This window comes from Procambarus clarkii, chromosome 59 (genome assembly GCF_040958095.1).
Source record: "Procambarus clarkii isolate CNS0578487 chromosome 59, FALCON_Pclarkii_2.0, whole genome shotgun sequence".
Classification (NCBI taxonomy): Eukaryota; Metazoa; Arthropoda; class Malacostraca; order Decapoda; family Cambaridae; genus Procambarus; species Procambarus clarkii.
Window position 1 is genome coordinate 20,408,259 of NC_091208.1, and position 7,515 is coordinate 20,415,773.

General features: G+C 42.2%; 1 long non-coding RNA gene across 1 annotated transcript in view; it reads left to right on the forward strand.

Moving 5' to 3' along the window:
* Window positions 1-7,174, forward strand: part of LOC138353641 (uncharacterized) — a 94,408-nt gene extending 87,234 nt beyond the window's left edge. The window contains exon 3 of the long non-coding RNA XR_011223227.1: window positions 7,064-7,174. This is a non-coding gene — a long non-coding RNA (uncharacterized lncRNA). The remainder of the gene's footprint in view (window positions 1-7,063) is intronic.
* Window positions 7,175-7,515: the final 341 nt, after the last annotated feature.

The window sequence follows — 7,515 nt, forward strand, 5'->3', positions numbered from 1 at the left end:
GTTTTCTTTGAAATAATTTTATTTCATGTCATTTATCGTTGAATTTTTTTTTGCTATTATTTTTGTGTTGTATTCATAGTTTATAATGTATTCGATAAAATAGGTTTCCGTAAGGTACTTCAGTTGCTACCTACTGTATTTTCTTCCGATTTTATGACACTTTTTTTTCCAGGAAGCAGCAAACATTTTTGGGGAATTTTTTCCCGATAAAATATGGCAATTTTCAGGTCTTTTATGGTAGTGATGTGTGTACTCACCTAGTTGTGCTTGCTGGGTCGAGCATCAGCTCTTAAGCCCCGCCTTTTGGCCATCATTAGTGCATTGCTGTGACTTATTTCCCTCGTTTTTGATGTGTATTCACCTAGTTGTGTTTGCGGGAGTTGAGCTTTGCTCTTTCGACCCGCCTCTCAACTGTCAATCAACTGTTTACTAACTACTTTTTTTCCACACCACACACACACACACACACACACACACCCCAGGAAGCAGCCCGTGACAGCTGACTAACTCCCAGGTACCTATTTACTGCTAGGTAACAGGGGCATTCAGGGTGAAAGAAACTTTGCCCATTTGTTTCTGCCTCGTGCGGGAATCGAACCCGCGCCACAGAATTACGAGTCCTGCGCGCTATCCACAAGGCTACCAGGCCCCTACGAGGCCCCAGTGTGTGTGTGTACTCACCTATTTGTACTCACCTATTTATGCTTGCGGGAGTTGAGCTCTGGCTCTTTGGTCCCGCCTCTCAACCGTCAATCAACTGGTGTACAGATTCCTGAGCCTACTGGGCTCTATCATATCTACATTTAAAACTGTGTATGGAGTCAGCCTCCGTGTGTGTCTGTGTGTGTGTGTGTGTGTGTGTGTGTGTGTGTGTGGAGGTGGACCCATTAGCGTATAAAAGGGTACGTTCCAGCTCCCGGTCCCCACCTCGCAGTTCTTAATTCAGTTCAGAGGTTGTGGATGTCTGTATCTTCCACAATTTGTGTCAGTACATTCCACCCGTTGATTTCTGCCACATTTGCATGGGAATGAGTATCACTAGAACATTCCACACATAACTCGGGGGAACTGGAATCACTAAAACATTCCAACTCCACATTACAATTGTGGAAATAGTGATCTAGTTGAAATGTTTCAGTGACTGTTACATTCTAGAACGCTTCGGTTGTCACGGTATTTGTAATTAAGTGATTTTTCCTTTGGATGGGTTCTAATGTTGTTTTGATTATGTCGTGTTTGTTTGTTTGCGTTTATGTGTGTTTTTATTATTCTTATTTGTAGCAAGGACTCGAAAATCTTATCTATTTTGAATGGACATATTTCATATTTTTTTTTACAGTATTCATTGATATTTGAAGTTTTAGAAATGCTTGTACAAGTAGTCCAGGACTCATGTGATAACACAACTCTCTTTTATGAACTGTTACAACCAATTAAACAATGCAATATATTGACTATGCAATATGCAACCCCGTTACTGTTGAAAACATCACGAATATTTGGTCTACAGTGGTGGTGTTGGTGGTAGTGGTGGTGGTGGTAGTGATGGTGGTGCTGACCTATCAGTATTTACCTATCCTTGACTATGGGGATGGTGAGATCTAGGTCTTCATGCCCCGCCTACCACCCTTGTTGTACTCGTCGCGTTATAACTATTCTGAACATCTTCGTCGAACTGGTCCTTAAAGTTGTGGATGGAGGTGGCTTCTACAACTTCTTCTTTCAGTCCATTCCACGTGTTGACCGGCCTTACAGGGTAGGAGTGTGTTCTTATATTCCTTCTGCTCAGTTGCGTTTCTAGCTTCCACTTGTGTCCTCTTGTCCTACTTTCTCTTATGTTAAAGTGGCTTTCTATCCGAATAAAATGACTTTCTCTTATGTTAAAGTGGCTTTCTATCCGAATAAAATGACTTTCTCTTATGTTAAAGTGGCTTTCTATCTGAATAAAGTGACTCTCTTATGTTAAAGTGGCTTTCTATCCGAATAAAGTGACTTTCTCTTGTGTTAAAGTGGCTTTCTATCCGAATAAAATGACTTTCTCTTATGTTAAAGTGGCTTTCTATCTGAATAAAATGACTTTCTCTTATGTTAAAGTGGCTTTCTATCCGAATAAAGTGACTTTCTCTTATGTTAAAGTGGCTTTCTATCCGAATAAAATGACTTTCTCTTACGTTAAAGTGGCTTTCTATCTGAATAAAATGACTTTCTCTTACGTTAAAGTGGCTTTCTATCCGAATAAAGTGACTTTCTCTTATGTTAAAGTGGCTTTCTATCCGAATAAAATGACTTTCTCTTATGTTAAAGTGGCTTTCTATCCGAATAAAGTGACTTTCTCTTATGTTAAAGTTAAATCTCGGCTAAAGATTCTGTTCTTTGTCCCATTTACCCTTGTCTTCGCTCCCAAGTATTTTGTAAGTAGTGATCATATCCCCCTCAGTTTCTTTAGTCCTCTCATGATTTGAAATTTTTAGATCCCTTAACCTATCGTCGTAACCTAACACCCTCCCCCCCCCTTCTTAGTTTTGCAACTAATCTTGTTGCAAACCTCTTCAATTTTGCCATTTTGGTGTCCTGTTGAACAAGATGAGGGGGATCCAGGCCGGTGCTGCATACTGTAAGACTTGTTGCAAATGTTATCATTTCTTGTTCTAATTGAACTTTTTTTTATTTGTTTGCATGAAGCTTTATTTGTTTGTACTGTGGGTCTTTACTCCTGTGTAGCGATGTTGTGTATAATGATGTATAACGGCGGTGTATAATGATGTATAACGGCGGTGTATAATGATGTATAACGGCGGTGTATAATGATGTATATCGATGGTGTACTGTGAAATATACACCATTGTTGTATTGCAGTGTATATTTACGGTGTATTGTGATGTATACCGCAGTGTAATTGTAAGATCATGAATAATTTAACACCCCCACAGTGGCTCGCGTCCCAAAAAATACATTCCAAGATTTTGAAAAAAAATCCTTTCACCTGAAGTTATTGGTTTGTATTGTATGCGAAAGATGGTTTTCCGCTCCGAAACTCACCTGGAGTTGCTTCCAGGATTTCCCAGTCCGGATAACGCGACGGTATCGGGAATATTCGGATATAAACGAAAGGGGGAAGTAGAGATTGTTGGGTGATCGGTGTTTTGCTGGCTTTGTCAGTCTCTCTCTCTCTCTCTCTCTCTCTCTCTCTCTCTCTCTCTCTCTCTCTCTCTCTCTCTCTCTCTCTCTCTCTCTCTCTCTCTCTCTCTCTCTCTCTCTCTCTCTCTCCCTCCCTCTCTCTCTCTCTCTCTCTCTCTCTCTCTCTCTCTCTCTCTCTCTCTCTCTCTCTCTCTCTCTCCCTCCCTCTCTCTCTCTCTCTCTCTCTCTCTCTCTCTCTCTCTCTCTCTCTCTCTCTCTCTCCCTCCCTCTCTCTCTCTCTCTCTCTCTCTCTCTCCCTCCCTCCCTCCCTCCCTCCCTCCCTCCCTCCCTCCCTCCCTCAAGGCGGTCGCATGACACAGCCAACGGCATCTTCCCTCAGATTGGAGAAAGGAGAACGACCCGTCCTCCAGGCAAGTAATGAGGGCAATAGGTCTTTCTAGTTGTTCTGAGAGACGCAGTGAGGTGAGCAACCCGGCCCTTTGAAAGTGGCTTCTACGATATTAAACCGTCACGTGAGACCTGTGTTTATTGGAGTGGATAGAGAAGGAGCAGGAGGAAGGGACGGAGGGAGGGAGGGAGGGAGGGAGGGAGGGAGGGAGGGAGGGAAAGAGAGAAGGAGGGAAGATGCTGTATACATCTCGTCCTGCTTGCTTAGGCTGTCTCTCTACTTTGGAAATCAGGTTCGGAAAGTCACAGGGGTTCCACTTAGAGTTGTGGTAAGGTCTCACGCATCTGGAACTTGACAATTCACCTGATTTCCCAAGACACCCGGACACTCCAACATGGGTCAGCCCAGACTCCTGACCATCCTAGACACTCCAGCATGGGTCAGCCTAGACTCCTGACCATCTTAGACACTCCAACATGGGTCAACCCGGCCCACACTCTTGCCCAATATTTATATTTACAATAACATGTGTGTGTGTGTGTACTCACCTAGTTGTACTTGCGGGGGTTGAGCTTTGGCTCTTTGGTCCCGCCTCTCTCCCGAACTCTCAATATACACACATGTGTATGTGCACATGGATGTGTGTGCGCTTATGTTTATAAATAACTGAGGCCTTGTAAGCTAAAACAAGTCAAAATAGGCATGAGGATATTTCTAACAACAAAATATCACACTGTACACATCTATATATCTGAGTGTCCCCTAAATAACAGCGCTCAGAGGCAACTCTCCGTTTTCTAACACCTTGGCCCCTGTGCATTTGTAATGGCAAATAATCTACAACATCGCTAACAAATAAAATTTCAATTGTTAAATGCGGATTCAGATTTATGTACGTAAATGAAAACATATTTGTGCATTAACTAGACCAAGGTTAGGTTAGGTTAGGTTAGGTTAGGTTAGGTTAGGTTAGGTTAGGCTCACAGCCTAGGCTGGCTGATTCTTAATCCTTTAGGTAGTTTGAAATATAATGAAATAATTTTTGTTATTTTTAATCACGTTTTGTTAGCAGTACAAACACTGTATGACTCGAGGCTCCACTTATGTCGTCTTTAAAGTTACCAGTGTTTACTCCGACCTGGAGGACGACTCCGGTAAACAGGTTATGCAATAACGGGAACTTTAAACACAGAATAAGATCATGGCTTAACCGGAAAGGTGTAATATATATATGCCAGGCTATAAGGAACTGCTTCACTTGTGTGAGGCTTCTGGATAGAATCACCAACCCGTCCTCGACTCAAGTCCATTACATCCAGCGGTCGACCCCACAGACGCATTCATAAATTTTAATATGCTGTTCATTCAAAACGGGAATTTTCTCAAGTATAAATTAATATTATAATATATTAGCATATTGTGCATATATAGTCATAGGTTAGGTTAGGTGTTTAGGTTCTGTTGGCGATTATTTGTATTTGTAGTACGTGGGTGAAGCATTTATAGCGTTGTGATTCGAACAAAATTCGTCAGTGAAACACTTGTTCCGGATATGTTCGAACGTCAGCAGTTGTGAGTCGTGTGTAAACCGCTTTTCATTCATAAACAGGGGGTTTGGCGGGTGCATGGAATCACTTTTGGATCTTTGTTTGGAGGACGGACTGAGAATCACAGTCGTGAGTGTTGGGTAGCAGCCCGTCCTCCAAACTAAGACCCAAAAGTGATTCCATGCACCCGCCAAACCCCCTGTTTATGAATGAAAAACTGTCTACACACGACTCACAACTGCTGACGTTCGAACACTTCCGGAACAAGTGCTTCACTGACGACTATTGTTAGAACCACAACGCTGTAAATGCTTCACCCACGTACTACAAATACAAATAATCGCCAACAGAACCTAAACACCTAACCTAACCTAACCTAAACATCTAACCTATCCTATGCCTATATATACACACTATGCTAATATATTATAATATTAATTTATACTTGAGAAAATTTCCGCTTTGAATGAACAGCATGTAAAAATTTATGAATGCATCTGTGGGGTCGACCGCTGGATGGAATGGACTTGAGTCGAGGACGGGTTGTGCGTATTCAGGTATGTCAATATTTGATGAATTGTAGTGGATGTTTGGTGGTGTTTTATAGTATACAAAATACACACATACATACATAATTAGGAGGGCCTGACGGCTGAGTGGACAGCGCCCTTGGGTCGTAGTCCTAAGGACCCGGGTTTGATCCCGGTGGAAGTGGAAAAAATTGGGCAGAGTTTCTTGCACCCTGGTGCCGCTATTCACCTAGCAGTAAATAGGTACCTGGGAGTTAGACAGCTGGTACGGGCTGCTTCCTGGGAATGTGTGTGTGTGTGTGTGTGTGGTTTTTTTTTACTCACCTTGTTGTGCTTGCGAGGGTTGAGCTCAGGCTCTTTGGTCCCGCCTCTCAACCGTCAGTCAACTGATATACAGATTCCTGAGCCTACTGGGCTCTATCATATCGACATTTGAAACTGTGTATGGAGTCAGCCTCCACCACATCACTGCCTAGTGCATTCCACCTGTTAACTACTCTGACACTGAAACAAATTCTTTCTAATGTCACTATGTGTGCGTGTGTAAGAGAAATATATGTAGTAGACACAGTAGAGGAAAAATAGACTGGTTAGAAAGGCGGGGTCCAAGAGCTAATAGCTCCATTCTGCAGATACAAATAGTAAATACACACACACAGTACCTGTGAAGTGTGGACGGAGAGTGGAAATAAAATAAACTCAGAACCTGAAAAAATCTTAGACTTTTTTAGAGTTGTTGGTGTGAACGGGGCCATTAAAAAGTCATACTCTGTAAATGGGCAACACTGCGTAGTGTTGCCAGAAACACTCTCCTGACAGCGAAATTCTCACCAAGACCAAATAAATAAAACCCTATAGAAAGAGTAAAAAAAGAAAGTAAAGAGAAGAAATAAAACTAAAAAAAAATTGTGCTTTCTGAATCATTGACTTTTATATTTTCATTGTCTGTACATTTTCCCTGAAGCATCATGACAGGGACAATTAGCGTGTCGCGCGCCAAAAACCGTTGCTTTTCCCGCCATATAGAAGGTACGCGGCGGCGGCAGTTTGGTCGCGTCCTAGTGTGTTTTAAACTGTTGAGAATGGGGTAGGGAGCCTATATATATGGGCGGTATTTGGCAGACCTTCCGTGCAATGTTACCAGGTCTCGACTGTTGCTTGTAACATATGTAGGTTGAGGGGGGGGGACACATACACACACATACATAGTGATAATAAACATTTGCGTTCTAAATGTCGGCGTTCATTTGTTTTTTGCCCGGTGCTTTGTTTACATTTATTTGAAATGAAATTCGTTATTCGCGCTAGGCTACTGTGTGTGTGTTGATAGTTATTTGTGTTGTGTGATATTCTTTCTGTCTTATTGCTGTTGAGAAGATAGTTATGATAAAGTATTATTGTGATTTTAATAATATGGTTAATAGTATTACTTTTATAGTTATTAAGAATGACCATTGCAGGGAGACGGCCGCCATGTTTGAGTCAGCCATAAGCCACCCCACACAGCCATACTGAGTGTGGCTTAACAGCCATATTGAGTGTCTCTCAGCACCTAATGAACAGCACACCTGGTGCAGCACACCTGTTGACTTACCATCCCAACACTGCAGGTAAGTTCACGGCGTATTCATTAGATATTTTGACCAGACCACACACTAGAAGGTGAAGGGACGACGACGTTTCGGTCCGAAACGAACCGGAAGACGGACCGAAACGTCGTCGTCCCTTCACCTTCTAGTGTGTGGTCTGGTCAACATACTTTAGCCTCGTTATTATGACTCATCGCCTGCATACTCATTAGATATACAATATATTCCTGTGTTATTATTCACGTGATATGTGGGACGACTGGTTCATGTTAAGGTTATGTGGGCTCTTGCCACATACTTATCCAACCACATAGACTTGACGG